This window comes from Cherax quadricarinatus, chromosome 8 (assembly GCF_038502225.1).
Source record: "Cherax quadricarinatus isolate ZL_2023a chromosome 8, ASM3850222v1, whole genome shotgun sequence".
NCBI classification, from domain to species: Eukaryota; Metazoa; Arthropoda; class Malacostraca; order Decapoda; family Parastacidae; genus Cherax; species Cherax quadricarinatus.
The window spans coordinates 45,974,271-45,992,482 of NC_091299.1; the positions used below are offsets into that span (position 1 = coordinate 45,974,271).

General features: G+C 39.0%; 1 protein-coding gene across 3 annotated transcripts in view; it reads left to right on the forward strand.

Annotated features, from left to right (window-relative positions):
- The window catches only part of LOC128685281 (Thyroid adenoma-associated protein homolog), a 113,806-nt gene that overhangs the window by 17,463 nt on the left and 78,131 nt on the right, over nt 1–18,212 (forward strand). The window lies entirely within an intron of this gene.

The window sequence follows — 18,212 nt, forward strand, 5'->3', positions numbered from 1 at the left end:
TTCACAGGTAATGAATTCCAGATTTTTGGGCCTTTTATGTGCATTGAGTTTTTGCATAGTGTGAGATGGACACGAGGAACATCAAAGAGTGATCTGTGCCTTGTGTTATGGTCATGTGTTCTGTTGAGGTTGGTAAGGAGACGTTTGAGGGGAGGGTTAATATCAGAGTTAAGTGTTCTATGTATGCAGTAGGTACAATAATAAGTATGGATGTTTTGTATGGTGAGTAGGTTTAGAGTTTTGAATATTGGTGGAATGTGCTGCCTGTAGTGGGAATTTGTTATCATTCTGACTGCAGCCTTTTGTTGGGTAATTAATGGTCTGTGATGGTTTATTGTTGAGCCCCATGCACAAATTCCTTAGGTGAGATAGGGGTAAGTAAGTGAGTGATATAGGGCCAGGAGGGCTGACTGTGGAACATAGTACCGTATCTTCGATAGTATGCCTACGGTCTTGGAAATTTTCTTGGAAATTTGTTGTACATGTGTTTGAAATTTGAGTCTATTATCAAGGTGGATTCCTAAGAATTTTCCCTCTGTGAGCTTTGTGATAGGTGATCCATTTATTATTATGTTAAGAGGGACATCTGTAGCTCTGTTACCAAACTGAATGAAGTAGATTTTGCCATTGTTGAGAGTAAGTTTGTTAGTCATCATTCAGGTAGATATTTTCTGTAATTCGGTATTCACAGTACTGGCTAGCATGACTGGGCTCGGGTGAGAGAAGACGTATGTAGTGTCATCTGCAAATAGTGTGGGTTTGAGTAGTTGCGATGCATTTGGTAGGTCATTTATGTAAACGAGAAAGAGAAGAGGGCCAAGGACACATGAAATATTAATTTTAATACACACAAACTGAAGAAGACATGCACAATTACTACTCTACTAAGAATAGAATACATGACACTTACCTTTATTGAAGATCTGGTGATGATTGATGGGATGGGAGGAGGGGAGAGTGTGGAAGTTATTGTTTAGAAGGGGAATCCCCTTCATTAGGACTCGAGGTAGCAAGTCCTTTTCGGGGTTACTTCCCTTCGTCTTTTAATGCTACTAGGACCAGCTTGAGAGTCACTGGACCTCTGTCGCACAACAAATCTGTCCATAGTGCTCTGTACCTCCCGTTCCTTTAAGACTTTCCTAAAATGGGCCATAACATTGTCATTGTAAAGGTTGCCAACACGGCTTGCAGTAGCTGTGTCAGGGTGATTTTCATCCATAAAGGTTTGCAGTTCAACCCCCTTTGCACACATTTCCTTAATCTCTTTTTTCAATTCCATACTAATTCTCGCCCTTTTTATCACAGGGTTGGCACTAGAAGCTTTCTTGGGGTCCATGGTGACTTATTTTGCAGTTACAAGCACTAAAAACACTGGGATAATGTGAAATGTACCAAATGTATGCGTAGATGTGACCACACTGGCTGGCTTGTAAACACTGGCACTGAGGCCACATGTGGGATGTGTCCGGATGAATCACGTAAGGTGAGTTTTTTATCATGAGGCCAGGCAAATTTTTTGCGTTCAAATGCTTCATATGGCGGATTTAACGTAATGCGATGCATTCGTAAGGCCGGGTTCCACTGTATTTTGTCCGTTCTCCAGACAAATTCTCGTCCACCACCAACACCGCCCGTACCACTACATGAATTACATATGTTATTCATTTTAGAGTACATATATCAGGTTTCTATGTTATTTATATTGTTTATTATGTCATATTGGATGAAGTGAGATAGATAAATAAGCGAAATTATTGAAGCACAGAATTCCACTGGAATAGATTAATTGCATTTCAGTTAATTTAAATGAGGAAAATTGACTCTGCAAATGAGCAAATCCAGTTGCAAGCAAGGTCATGGAATGGATGAAACTCGCAAGTAGAGGTTCCACTGTAGTTATGTTATTGTTGGCTCAGAGTAATTTCTTTGCTTGGTCATTTAATAAAAGGTTGATATCAGGATCAATGCTTGTAATCATAAGATTGAGTGACTACAACTAGACTTTTGAATAAAGTATTATGTTAAACTTAATAATTATGATACAAAACTAATTTATCTTACTAGCTAATGAATTGTTACAAGTAGTTTTAAAAAATACAGAGATACAGTTTACTCTTAATATGGTACAGATTTAACGATTTAATATTGAATGGTTTTAGTTTGAGTTTGACAACAGTTGTAGATTTAGAATAGAAGTTTACTGAACACAATAAAATTGTTTAGTACTGGAAGTGATAATTAAATTAAAAGTCTGCAGATAATGGTAGTTATAGAAAAAAATAAGAAAAAACAAAAATAATAGTTTATAATAGTAGATTAACCCTTTGACTTTTTCGGTCATATATATATATATATACGTCTTACGAGCCAGTGTGTTTGATGTATATATACTCAAAATTTCTAGCGGCTTCAAATCAAGCAGGAGAAAGCTGGTAGTCCCACATGTGAGAGAATGAGTTTGTGTGGTCAGTGTGCACCATATAAAAAAAATCCTGCAGCTCACAGTGCATAATGAGAAAAAAAAACTCCGACTGTTTTTTGGATTAAAATGCTGACTTTGTGGTGTATTTTCATATAGTATTTATGGTTGTATTCTCATTTTCTTGGTCTCATTTGATAGAATGTAAAACGTATTATAGAAATAGAGGTGATTTTGATTGGTTTTACTATGAAAAGGAACTTGAAATGGAGCTCAAAATAGGGGAAATGTTTGATTTTTGCCAATGTTCAAGAGTAAACAAATGATGTCATTGTCCAATAAATGTCCAACTAGCCATTCTAATATGCAGTTATGAATGGGTTGTCATTATTTATACAATTATTACAATATTGCAGTAGTTTGCATAACAGTAAATCTTCTATTTTTTTTGTTTGAATAAAAGTTCAAAATAGAAAGCAAGAGTAATATCAGAGGAGCCTGGAGACATGACTGATGAACAAACAAAATGTTATTTTAGAGCCAGAAATGTCTGCATTGTTCATTCTGGACCCTATTTTGAAATTGGTATATTTTTTAATTTTCATGAAATTGGCCAAATTGCAAATTTCTGACCACATTATTGGGTAGTTGAAATCAGTAAATGGGCAGTTTCTTGTACTCATTCGATAGAACAAATGGAGTTCTAAAGAAATAGCTATGAGTTTGGTCAACTGGAACAATGGAATTAGTCAAAAATAGGGATCAAAGTGGGCGAAATCGCTGATTTGTAAACATCACCGAGGTTGCTAACATCGTGAGAGCGTAATTCCGTAAGTTTTCCATGAAATTTCGTTCTTTTGGTGTCAGTACCATTGGGAAAAGATTATCTATGATTTCATAAGAAAAAATAATTTTTTTTTTTTTAATTTTTCGACACCAGAAGACACCTCTGGATTTGGGGTTGTGACAGTCGAAGAGTTAAGGAAAGTAATTATAAAATACTACAGGGATTATGCTAACTCTTATTATGGCACAAGTTTGACAATATAATGTTGCACTTGTTATCAGTTCTATAATAATAGTTTATAATTAACAAAAAAGGCACAATACCGTGACTGGAACGATACACAAATAACCCGCACATAAAAGAGAGAAGCTTACGACGATGTTTCAGTCCGACTTGGACCATTGACAAAGTCACACTAACCAGAGGTGGAGCAGGACGGCTATATATAGGCAGGAAGAGGTGGTGGTAGTAGTAGTAGTAGTAGTAGTACAAGAGTATATAATACCGACAAGATGAAATTAAGACACATGCACAACACCCGGGCATCCCCATCATAGACGTTTCGCCATCCAGCCAGCCACTGGATGGCGAAACGTCCACAACAAAGACAACCAGACGCCGCACTTGTGTCTCAATTTCATCAGTAGTTGTAGTAGTAGTAGAAGAAGAAGAGGTAGTAGTGGGGGTAGTGGTAGAAGTGGGAAATAAAAAGGACGAGCCAGTCAAATACAAAGGAAGGGGAGCACTGCAAGAGAGCTAGATGCCCACAGAGGGAGAGCAAGCGCACAGAGGTGCGTGAAAGGGAAGTGGTGAAATAAATGAAGAAGGAACAGAAACACGAGATAGGAGAGAGAAAGACAACCCAGAGGAGAAAAGGAAAGAGGAAAGGGGAAGAGGAAGAAGAAGAAAAAGAAAAAGAAAAAATGAGGATTCAGGTTAAGTCACGGGTGTTCTGAAGTTTGGAGCATTTTACAGTGTAGTGGGAGAGGAAGGCATCTACAGAGATGAAGCCAGGGCTAAAGTTCATACAAGGAAAGTTGTGTATTAGAGAGGATTCAACTAGACGGCGACTGTTCGAGTTGGAAGTAGGGAAGACAGTTTTGGCAGAAGACCAGTCAATAGGATGGCTATGATCTCTGACGTGACAGAAAAGAGCATTGTTAGTGTCGGCAAGCCTAACACTATTTTTGTGCTCCCTAAGTCTGTCAGAAAGAGATCGACCAGTTTCTCCGAAGTATTGAAGAGGACAGGAGGAGCAAGAAATAGAGTAGACACCAGGAACATCTGTAGAGGGAGGAGAGGTATGAACGGGATTAGTGCGAAGAGTGTTAGTCTGGCGGAAGGTAAGCTTGATGTCTAAGGGACGGAGAGAATTGTTGAGATTAGAAAGACCGGAAATGTAGGGAAGGCAGAGGATAGAAGAGTTCTCATGAGTAGAGAGTTTGGGAGAGAAGAAATTGCATTTAGCACGTGAGAGGGCAGAGTCTATGAAATGGGAAGGGTAGCCAAGACGGGAGAACGAATTATGAAGAGTGGAAATTTCTGCTGGAAGGAACTGAGGATCACAGATGCGGAGGGCATGGAGAAAGAGGGAGATAAGAACACTTTTCTTGACAGGGGAAGCATGATAGGAAAAGTAGTGAATGTACATGCCACTGTGCATAGGTTTATGGTAAACGGAAAAGGAAAAATCTGTATCTGAGCGGTGGACATGGACATCAAGGAAAGGAAGCAAGGAATTAGATTCCCATTCAGCTTTAAACTTAATGGAAGGGGCAAGATTATTAAGAGCTTCAAGAAAAGGCTGGAAGAGACTGGAGTCATGAGGCCACAGAGCAAAGATGTCATCCACATAGCGGAGCCAGAGTGAAGGTTGCACATCGAGGGTAGGAAGAAGAACAGTCTCGAAGTATTCCATGTAAAGATTAGCAAGGACAGGAGAGAGAGGAGAGCCCATAGTGACACCGAAGGTTTGAGAATAATATTTCCCTTGGAAGGAAAAGGAGTTAGAGTCCACACAGAGGCGGATCAGATCAAGAAAGACATCAGTGGGGATAGGGAGATGAAGAAACCCTTCATGGGCCTTCTCTCTAAGGAAATCAAGGACATCATCAAGAGGGACATTGGTGAAGAGGGACTCAACGTCAAGACTAAGCATCTTACAGGTTGGGAGAGAGCGAACCCGTTCAATGAAATCTTGAGAGTGACGGAGGTGGGCAGGAGAAAAAGTACCAAGAAAGGGAGTGAGGGTTTTGGCCAGCCAAGAAGCAAGAGAATAAGAGACAGAGCCTCTAGAGGATATGATAGGACGAAGAGGAATATCAGGTTTATGAGTTTTGGGAAGGCCATAGAAATAGGGAAGAGAGGGACAGATGACACGAAACCGTTGAACAAGGTCAAAGTCAGGAGGACAGAGGTCGGAAAGAGTCCTTAGTTTTTTGTTGAAAGTTCTCTTGATGCGATCAAGAGGGTTGGAAACGAGAGGAGTGTAGGTGCGTGAGTCAGAGAGCAAGACATCAGCTTTACGGAGGTAATCCTCGCGATCAAGGATAACTACCAAATTACCTTTGTCAGAAGATAGTATGACAATGTTAGTGTTGGATTTAAGAGAAGAAGGGGCAAGTTGGTAATGGTGTGGAAGGTGGTGATTCTTAGAAAATAGACTAACAAGAGCAGGAAGGAGAGCACCACGAAAAGTGGACAAGTCAGGAAGATTACGGAAGCGAGATTGACGAAAGGAATCAAAAGAGCTAATCAGGGAAATACCAGCGCGAGGAGTAGGCAAAGTGGCAAAGGAAAGGCCAAAACCAAGAAGTTCAAGCTCATACTGAGAGAGTGAGACAGAAGACAGATTAGTAACACAGTCAGTGAGGGAGAATTTAGACCAAGGGCTAGCTGAGATGAGACGTTGAAGTTTATTCTGTAGTTTGGAAGAATGAATTTGTGCATTCAGGCGAGCAGTGTCAAAGGCAATGGTAGAGAGAAGGTTACAGAGATCCTGTGGTAGAGCCGCAAAGAGAGCATGTTGACGTTGACGGAAAGTAAAGAAGGCATCTTCAACCTGTGATTTAGTAGAAAGAATGAGCTGTTGAAGTAGGAGACGGGCATGATCAGGAAAGGGAGTGCCCAGTGGGTTGGTTTTCAGGAAGTGGGAGAAGGAAGGTGGCAGAACTTGTTCAGCAAGACAGTCACGTAGGAAGCGAAGCTGATTCTTACGACGCCGGGTAGCAATAAGAGCAGCCTCATAAGATCGAAAGAGGGGTTTAAAAGAGGGAAGAACATTAAAAAAGTTGGAGAGAATATGACGCTTAACTGCGGGGTCCATAAATAACTGGCTCGTCCTTTTTATTTCCCACTTCTACCACTACCCCCACTACTACCTCTTCTTCTTCTACTACTACTACAACTACTGATGAAATTGAGACACATGTGCGGCGTCTGGTTGTCTTTGTTGTAGACGTTTCGCCATCCAGTGGCTGGCTGGATGGCGAAACGTCTATGATGGGGATGCCCGGGTGTTGTGCATGTGTCTTAATTTTATCTTGTCGGTATTATATACTCTTGTACTACTACTACTACTACTACTACTACCACCACCTCTTCCTGCCTATATATAGCCGTCCTGCTCCACCTCTGGTTAGTGTGACTTTGTCAATGGTCCAAGTCGGACCGAAACGTCGTCGTCAGCTTCTCTCTTTTATGTGCGGGTTATTTGTGAATAGTTTATAATAGTAAGCAAGTAATGGTAAATTAAAAATAAAAAATAGAAATAAAAAGAGAGAATGTAGTGATCAATTGTGCTAAAGTAAAATGGACTGATAGTAAGTATGGTGTTGAACAAAATTTAAGCAAGTAATATTAATTAAAAAATAAAATAAAAAAAGAATTAATTTCTATTACAAGTACACCTACCATCCGATTTACGACCTGCTCGACATACGTCCACTCGACTTACGACCGTGCATCTGGCAGCTGGGCTGGGCCGACTGATGCATTCCGCTGTACAATATTTGACAATACCGCGGCGGCAATGCGTCATGCAGGCAGTATCAGTTTGAGTAACCCTGCCCTATCAGCAGCATCATACTGTATTAACTGTACTAACTGGACAGTAAATTTCACCATGGCCCCTAAGATGAAGTCTGAATCTTGCACTGGAGATTGTGGCAAGAAAGGCTCTTACTCTCGAACTCTCTATTTGTTTTCAGTGTTGCACATAAACCTGTCTGTATCTGTCTGCCTGTATATCTGTGTCTGTCTGTATCTCTGTGTGTCTGTCTACCTGTGTGTCTGTCTTTCTCTCTACCTGTGTGTCTGTCTTTCTGTCTACCTGTGTCTGTTCTGTCTACCTGTGTCTGTTCTGTCTACCTGTGTGTCTGTCTTTATGTCTATCTGTGTGACTGTCTTTCTGTCTACTTGTGTGTCTGTCTTTATGTCTACCTGTGTGTGTCTTTCTGTTTACCTGTGTGCCTGTCTTTCTGTCTACCTGTGTCTGTCTTTCTGTCTACCTGTGTGTCTGTCTTTCTGTCTACCTGTGTCTGTCTTTCTGTCTGCTTGTCTGTCTCAGAGCCACTCATTAAGAGTGTAATTGGTCTTGACGCCATATTAATAATGATAATAACACAATAATCACTGAGGCGCATTAAATGTGTATAAAACATTAATATAGACATTTTGCTTCATCCATCTATGATTTTTTTTTTTTCAAAATTATATAATAAACAGGCTACATAACATATAACATATAAATTAACAAATATGAGATGTTTTTCTGGTCGGCTTGACAGAGTGAACAGAAACCATTCGTGTCCGGGCTGGTAACAACAACAACAACAACAACAATGTTTGTTTACATAATTTGCGAACCTTCTACACTCATTCTCTCTCTCATTTATTCATTTAATCTTATTTACTCACCTCTCACTCTACATTAAGACTACAGATATTTTAAGGTAAGTAATGAGTGGACACGATTATTATATTATAGTTTAATAATAATATTATTATTAATATTAGTACATATGTATTATTGTAATAATAATAATAATAATAATAATTATTAATATTATTATTAATTTAGGGCACTGGTGCACAGATCCACTGTATAGCACTTTGTCTGGATTTTTTGGGTTATCCTAGGTAATTTATACTATTCAAATTCAAATTCAAAGTTTATTCTCTATAAAGATTACAATGTTGAATTTACAGAATTTGGTTGTTGTGTGGTTTACATGTAGTTAAATAATGATTACAGAGTGTACCACTAGAACGCCTAGCATGGCTAGGCATTTCGGGCAGACTTAGTTTAATTCTTTATTTTAAAATATTACAAATTATGAGGTAAGTTGGTATTATGGCTAAGTGACTAAATACTAGTTTGTGAGTTTAGCAATGTGAATGCTTTTGTTTTGGCACAGTACATAGTTTCAGTATTGGAGAATCATATCAGTTGGTAAATGAATGGAGAGATGAGAACTTGGATGATCTACAACCACTACCTTCCATCGATACTTCAACTCTTGAAGATACCCACCCGCTTACTAGACCTATTACATTACTAGAGATGAGTCAGGTTATTGGAAGAATGCATAATAGAGCCCCTGGCCTCTCTGGAATAACAATGAAACAAATAAAGTTCCTCCCCAGAAATTGTAAACAGTCTTTGGTAAATATCTTTAATGCCATCTTGGCCTCAGGACATTTTCCAGTGGTTTTTAAGACTGCTAGGATGATCTTTCTAGGTAAGCCCAATAAAGACATCCACCAACCTGGGAACTATAGACCTATATCTCTACTTGAAGTCACTGAAAAAGTTCTTGAGAAGGTCATTTCCAACAGATTGAACTACTATATGGAGTTTAATCACTTTTTTACTGAAAAACAATTTGGCTTTAGAACACATAGAGGTACCAATCATGCAATAAATGTTAATTTTGCTACTGTAGCAAGTCTAAAACATCAGGGGAATCTTGCCTTAATTGCCACCAGAGATGTTCATAAAGCTTTTGATAGCTTATGGCATGATGGCCTTATATACAAACTCATCGACCTACCAGACCATAACTGGACTTTCCTCAGAGTAATATATAATTTCTTAACTCAAAGAAAAATCATTCCCACCTTCCATGGCAGGTCGACAGAGCCTTTTATACCGACGGCTGGTGTCCCACAAGGTTCTTGTCTCAGTCCACTTCTGTTCAACATTTATGTGAATGACCTTCCTCAACCAGAGTTTAGTGATACGATTGTGACACAGTTTGCAGATGATGTTATTCATGTCGTCTCATCGACTCCGGTAACAGGAAAATACAAGTATGAGAGAGTCATAGAAAAAATGAATATTGAACTTCGTAGAACATCTACAGTAATTGGGAAAAGAAATGGAGAATTACGACTAATCCTGACAAGGTCCTTGTTAGCACGATAGGATGTTTTGCATCAACAATTGAAGATAAAGGGGGTATCTCCATCAGAGGTACACCTGTAGCCATTAGAAATCCTAACAAGATTTTGGGATATGAAATAGACAGGCTGCTCCACTCAACATCTCATGTAACTAAAAAGATCAACATAGCCAAAGCCGGTCTTAGCAGTCTCTTTCGATTCAATCAAGCCCCTCAACATGTCAAAAAACATCTGTATAAAATGATAATAAGACCAATACTCGAATACCCTTGTGTCCCAATGTCATTAACAACAAAGACCAACATGCTACGGCTACAAAGGGTCCAGAATAGAGCTCTTCGCTTCATTACCGATACCAGGAGGAGAGACAGAGTTAAAATGGCAGATTTACACATACAACAAGATATTACTGCCATAAATGTACGCCTCGACACTCTAAAAAAGAAACAACTCTATTCAATGCAAGAACTATACATGCCAGATAGAGAACATCCTATACAAGTGGTAAATACCACGGATTATATAATCAATACTCCTCCTCACAGGACTCAAAGAATGACTCTCCCACAGAGGGTCCGTCGTTTTATACATAAAGATGATTACCATCGACCCATGATATTGAGCAACCTCCCTGATGAAGAAGATTGGGTAGCACCAGAACCCTTCTATGTATACTAAGAAAATCATCGCCCCCAATTAGGGAGACATCTTATATAACAATCTAATGTAAAAATTATGCTATTTACCATGGCTGGACACCACCTGTAAGAAGCCATTGTCGCGTAATTCCATAAACTGTCCAGAAAATTATTGCCTTCATCGTCGCATAAATATCCGTTGTGCAATCGCAAAAAAAAAAAAAAAAAAAAAAAAAAAAAAAAAAGCAATTGCAACTTGTATAATTACTACCAATTCAGAGTCATGTACTTATATATATGTTATATCTATGTGACTCTGGTGGGTTAGTATTATACCCCTTAAAGAATATCTTATCATTTCACATACACTTTTTAAATTACACCAAAGTGGTTGGGCCACTTACCTTTTATATCCTACCTCTTTTCCCCCTCCCACCCTTTTCCAATATTTCCATCCTTACCCATCCTTCTTCCTTACCCATCTTACCAAAGCTCTGGTCATAAGAAGAAGAAGAAGAAGTATCATAGGATTCATTATTTTAAGATTGAGATTAATATTTCTGTTTATGGTCAAATGGGTGAGTGAGTGTAAGTGTGAACCACCAGGTGGTATTCATGTAGTTAGTTGATGGGGTTTATCAGGGAGATAAGATGTTTTCTAATGGTAGTTTTGAAGGTGATGAATGTGTCTGCAGTTCTAGAGTTCTTGGTTAGGGTGTTCCAGATTTTAGGGCCTTTGACATACATTGAATTTTTGTAAAGGTTTAGTCGGACATGGGGAATGTCGTAGAGATGTTTGTGTCTGGTGTTATGCCTGTGGGTTCTGTCACAACTATCAAGAAAGCGTTTTAGGTCAAGGTTGATATTGGAGTTTAAGGTCCTGTAGATGTAGATTGCACAGTAGTAAGTGTGGATGTACTGAACAGGGAGTAAGTTTAGATCTATGAAGAGTGGGGGGGGTGTGTTGCCAGGGATGGGATTTAGTGATTATTCTTACTGCAGCTTTTTGTTGGGTTATTATTGGCTTTAGGTGTGTTGCTGCAGTTGATCCCCAAGCACAAGTAGCATAGGTGAGGTATGGATAAATAAGTGAGTGGTATAGTGTGAGAAGGGCATTTTGCGGCACGTAGTATCGTATCTTGGAGAGGATCCCAACTGTTTTGGATACTTTTTTGGTTATGTGTTGGATATGGGTGCTGAAATTCAGGTTGTTGTCAAGGTATAGGCTATGTATGATAACTTCACTTACGAGTACCTGTGAAAGAGAGAGAGCCACATTCAGTCAGCCAACCAACCACCCAACCACCCACCCGGCCACCCACCCAACCACCCACCCGGCCAGCCAGCCAGCCAGCCGGATATGTATTACACACATTCCAGAGTTGTTTCTCTTTACTTAGGGTATAGGTTATACTACATTCTGGCAGGATGACACTACCAGTGGTATTCTCCCATTCCACTGTGTCGACAATACATAAAGATAACAGTAACATATGATACTGTATGCGATGTAAAATTTACAATACAGTTCACTACCATGTATACATTATATACAGTACATAAATAATTAAAATATAACAATTGAAGTAAATTATGGTAAAAAGAATGAAATAATGATTGTACATTACATTACAGTACTATGTAGGCAGTTTATATAGGAAAGGTTTGACATTATGCCCTACCCAGTATGTTGGCAATTTTCAAAGGTTCAACTTACGTCCATTTTGACTTACGACCGGTTGGTCGGAACCAAGCTTGGTCGTAAGTCGGATGGTACCTGTATTAGATTTTTATTTACAACTATATTAGGTTTTAGCATTGCACTGGTAGTAATATTAGAGCTTATAAGGGCAGTACAAAGTATTTAAAAGTAAAGAACTACACTAAGAGAATTTTTTTTTTTTTTTTTTTTTTTTTTTTTTTTTTTTTTTCCAACAAGTCGGCCGTCTCCCACCGAGGCAGGGTGACCCAAAAAAGAAAGAAAATCCCCAAAAAGAAAATACTTTCATCATCATTCAACAATTTCACCACACTCGCACATTATCACTGTTTTTGCAGAGGTGCTCAGAATACAACAGTCTAGAAGCATATACGTATAAAGATACACAACATATCCCTCCAAACTGCCAATATCCCAAACCCCTCCTTTAAAGTGCAGGCATTGTACTTCCCATTTCCAGGACTCAAGTCCGACTATATGAAAATAAGAGAATATAGTGATTAATTATAAAATTGATTTCTTCTCCACCATAGGAAAAAAATCTTGCCAATAAAATCCCAAGCTCAAATACCCCACCCAATGACTACCTCACTGGCAACTACCCGAACACACTGTTCCTAGCTCCGACTAACCCAACAGAAGTCTCCCTTATTTTCAACACACTAAAAAGCAAGACAGGAGATTTAAATACCTTACCACCCTTTATATACAAAAAAGCGTCGCAAGTGCTGTCACCAATCATTGCAACACTTTAACCCTTTCAGGATCACCAGGCCCTCTCCGTGACTTGTTCTCAGGGTCGCCCAAATTTCAAAAAACAAAAAATAATTTTTTCTTATGAAAAGATAGAGAATCTTTTCCTGATGGTAATGACACCAAAAAAAATGAAATTTGATAGAAAACTTACGGAATTACGCTCTCACGAAGTTAGCAACCTTGGCGATATTTACAAATCGGCAGTTTTGCCCACTTTGAGCCCTATTTTCAGCTAATTCCATTGTTCCAGTCGACCAAACTCATAGCTATTTCTTTAGAACTCCATTTGTTCTATCAATTGAGTACAAGAAACTGCCCTTTTTTTTTCTCATTATGCACTGCATGCTGCAGGATTTTTTTTATATAGTGCACACTGACTACACAGACCCATTCTCTCACATGTGGGCCTACCAGCTTTCTTCTGCTTGATTTGAAGTCGCTAGAATTATTGAGTGTATATACGTCAAACACGGTGGCTCGTAAGACGTACATGTATATATACGACCAAAACAGTCAAAGGGTTAATCAGTCTCTGTAAGATTGGTATCCCAAAGGAATTGTGGCTGTTCATTTTCATTTGTGATAGTATACAGTTGGCCTACATTTGTTTTCTTCACTAGAATTTTCCCATCCCCTGTGAAGCATTGGTGGATTTTGTCAGTATTCTCCCGCTTAAGTTTTCTGACTTTATACAGGAGGTTCTGCTGTTTTTTGGGTCAGACACTCATTTATGTATACCTCTTTCTTTGCTTTATCCCTTTGAGGGTCTGTACTGTAGCTCTACGGCTTTGCATTGAGGGTCCAAACCATAGAACTATGCCAAAATTCTGGCGGCGTCAAATATAACGTGAGAAGGCTGGTAGGCCTACATCTAAGAGAATGGGTCTGCATGGTGTGTAGGCACCTGCATGGCATTGTGGGAATGCCGTCTCAGTAAGCTTTGTTCACCTTGCCTCGCGGCAAGGCAGCTCTCACTCCGAGGCGAATTGGGACTCTCCTCTTCCTATCTGATAGTTCTGACTCTGATGGAAGTGGAAAAGAAGAGGAATTCTATGGCTTTGATCGATTAGTGACTGAAGGCAATGACCAGGATATCAAAAATAGTGCAGAAAATCCTGACAATCCTCAACCTTTTATCTCTGGTGTGGGCACATCTCAGTCACGTTCACTTGTACCTCTTCGCAAGAGAATAATATTTTCACATGGCCAGGCCTCAGACTTGAGTAATGATGATGATAGACTTTGATTTTATTGCTCTTGATGATCATTCGAGAAGTGATAGTGATGAATCATATTCACCAGGGAAGCATCAGTATATATGCCGCCGCATGAGCTCGGGCAGAGTACATCCCGTGGCCCTACACCAGGAATAGACACTGAAAGTGAGGATGATGTTGCTACACTTGGCATGGATAGACCACAGGCATCAGTAGGTGGTGGTATTGGTGGTGATAGTGGTGGTGGTAGTGCCATGGCCATGCATGACTCACCAGCCCAGGCTGGGACCCACGCCACTGACTCATCAGATCCAGCACAAAGCGGAGCGTCATCCACCACCACACCACAACCACAACCAGCTTATCATGTCCAGTATCCACCAGCAAACCACATCTGGGATTTGCAGAAAAATTCCAATTTTGTTCCCAATCCCCATCAGTTTGACGACTCTCAAAGTGGAATACTACCAGCTTGTTCCCTTGGAAACACTGCAAATGAACTAGAATTCTTTGAAATATTCTTTGACCAGCCCTTGATGGAAATTATTATTAGGGAAAGTAACAAGTATTTTGAGTACACAATGGTAAATACAATCATATCACCACAGTCAAGACTACACCGGTGGAAAGAGACAATTGTGGCTGAAATGTATATGCTTTTTGCAACAATAATGCTTATGCCTCATGTCTATAAGTATGATGTAAAATCATACTGGTCCACAGATCGGCTATTTGTACCCTGGCCTTCAGTGAAATCATCCCAGTGAACAGGTTTATCTTACTGTTATGTATGTTGCACTTCTCTGACAAAACCAGGCCTAACAGAAGTGACTGGTTATACAAGATAAGAAATGTTTTTATTTATCTGACACAAATGTTCAACACGTACTTTTATCCATTCAAGAATTTTGTAATTGAATATCAAAATGGTATACAATACTGACAGGATGGTTGTTAAGACACATAGGCAACACTTAAGCAACTTTATTCCGAAACGTTTCGCCTACACAGTAGGCTTCTTCAGTCGAGTACAGAAAGTAGGCAGGAGCAGTAGAGATGTGAAGACGATGTAATCAGTCCATCACCCTTAAAGTCGTAGATTTGAGGTTATCAGTCCCTCAGCCTGGAGAAGTTCTGTTCCAAAGTCTGGAACTAACTGAAGATCAAGCGACAGTGTTGAGACTTAAATACTGTCAGAAAGAGAGGTGCAGAGTAGTAGTAGTGAGATTGTAGCCACTGAGAGGTCATGTCCCTCTCAGAACAAACGGTTCTCACTTGAAGAAGTTGTCCAAGGTGTTTTCTGTTCTGTACCAAGATGCCATTGTGTTGCAGTGTCTGACAGAGTGAATATCAAAATGGTATACAATACCGACAGGATGGTTGTTAAGACACATAGGCAACACTTAAGCAACTTAAGTGTTGCCTATGTGTCTTAATAACCACCAATTTTGTAATTGACAAGTCTTTGATTTTGTTCAAAGGTAGACTGTTGTTCAAGCAGTATATACTGAGCAAGAGGAAACGCTTTGGTATAAAACTGTTTGTACTCTGTGACTGTGACAGTGGCCTGGTATTGGATATACACGGGAAGTAAAACATTGAAAGATACCAGGATGTTATTGGGTATCTCAGGTGACGTAGTGAGAAACATGATGGCACCTTATCTTGGTAAGGGGCATACATTATATACTACTGATAACTGGTACACAAGCCCTTTACTCAGTGATTTCTTGCAAATTAATATGACAGATGTATGTGGCACAGTGCGTTCTAATCGTAAACATATACCCAGGTTCAACACAGGCACTCATGGTGGTGAGGTGCAGGTGTTTACTACCAATGACATCATGGCATTACAGTGGCATGACAAACGAGATGTCACATTGTTGACAAGCATTCACCCTAACGAAATGAAAGACAGTGGCAAAGTTGGTAGAGTGACTAATGAACGCATTCTAAAACCAGTAACAGCGATTGATTATACACAAAACATGCATTTGGTTGGCAAATGTGACATGCAGATTGGCTTTGTCGATTGTGTTCATAAGTTACAAGTGGTACATGAAACTTTTCTTCCATCTCATGGACATTTCAATGCTCAATGCATATAATATGTACCAAATAAAGACTGACAACAGACCACCGTATGGTGAATTTTGTTTGTCTGTTGTCAGACAACTCATAATGAAGTACCAGGTAACAACACCTTCTTAACAAAATCATCCTCGAGCTCCTTAGGAAATACCCAAGCGTTTGAGGAGGGAAGGTGATCACTTCCTAATAAAGCTTCCTGCGACTAAGAAGAAATGGGCTCAGAAGAGATGTGTTGTCTGTGCACAAACAAAACAACGGGAACAAAGATGCAAAGACACTCAGTTTATGTGCGAGGAATGTAAGGTACCTCTGTGCAAGATACCTTGTTTCAAGGACTTCAACAGACTGCAGCAGTTCTAGAAACATGTCCAGTGACTGTACATATGTAAATACATGTATATAATAGAACATTAGTAATATACAACATTTTTGTATGTTTATTGTTGTAAACAATACTGGTAAACAATATTATAATAATAACTTTAGTGCAGTTATTGTGTTCAATACAGTGAGTGTATATATATACATTATATACAGTATTGGTCTCACAGGCCAAAAATGTTACTAGAAAAAGAAAAAAATTAGAAAAGAAAAGAAAAAAGTGTAAAAAACGTAAAATAAAGAAATGCGATTTTGCAGAAGTCGCTGATGTTGCTGCCACCTGGTCATTTTGGGTAAACTTCACGCCTCTATATCTCGGTGAGTACTGATTAGAAAATTTTTTGTTTTGTTTTATTACCTTCACAAAATTATTATCTTTAATTCTGTAAGATAAAATAATTTTTTTTTTAAATTTCTTGGACACTGGGGCACCCATGGAAATTTTGCCTCTGGACCCTGAAAGGGTTAATTGATGCACTGATTAGGTCTTTTTTCCTGTCATGTGTGTGGAATCTAAGGATAGCACTTTTTCTATCATGGGATCCTAGTAACCTGGCTTCCTTTATTTCTGCCACTGGTGCAGTAACCCTTGTTTGGTCACTTATGACCTGGAGAGTAATTTCTTTACTGTTTCCTTGGTTCATATCACTGGGAAAATGTGGACTCCTAACTGTTACTACATCTGATAATTTTTCTTGCTCAGTTTGATCTTCTTGGAGAGCAAAGTAGTCACTGAACTGGTTATCCAAGTTGTTCATCCACTCTTTTACTGCTTCCTCAACCTTTGTATTAAGAGATGTTATTTGTTCTGTGTGGGTATCTATGACTGTTTGGAGGGTCTTGGCAAAGTTAGATGATGTTAAAGTGGAGGTGTTGATATACTTTGAGGCAGTGTCCATCTGATGAGAAAGGCTTTTATATTTGTGTGAATTAATTGACCATTTGAACAAATAAAAACAAGAAAAAAACAGTAATAGCTTATGCAGTCAGTGGTACAAATTATAGCTTATGCAGTCAGGGGTACAAATTATAGCTTATGCAGTCAGGGGTACAAATTATAGCCTGCCTGCAATGCTATGCATTCAAGTGGCTTTGGCATGCTGCATTTAACTGTATTATTTTGTACTTCACTGTATCATGTTCAAATTAATAAATAAATAAATAAATAAATAAATAAATAAGAATGACAAGGAGGTTTGTATAGCTAAACAAGGAAAAAACAATTACTTACTGAGGAGACAGGAAAAAATCCAGAAAGGGGCTTTACTTGGTGCTCAAGCAACAAGGCAAAAAGCCCTACCTTACTATGAAAGTGTATGAGATAGAAGGAGAGCTTTCACAGTAATGTAAGCTTAGTTCTGGCTTGAAAATGTTAGGAAGCACAATAAATTTTATAGTTTAAGTTTTCTGGTGAGGCTGCATCAGCTGATCAAGTATGTAACTGCAGAAAGTTACCCTGCTGACTTTACCAAGATTATTGTTGATGATGATTATAGCACTACAAGTGATGGCTAACAGAATGTGAAATAAGTCATAGTACATTTAACCTAGCACAGTAGTAAATAAAATTGACAGGGGGGTGGGGGGGGGAAGAAATTAACACTGGAGTTGTCTAGGCTAGAATATAGGGGGGTGGGGGGGAAGAAATTAACACTGGAGTTGTCTAGGCTAGAATATAGAATTATGCTCAATTTTTTTTAAATACTTTATTTTAAAGTAAAAGTGCCTATTCTCATAGATTTTATTGTACCTTTCAAATAACTGTTTGAAAAATGTTTGATAATTACAGTCTAAA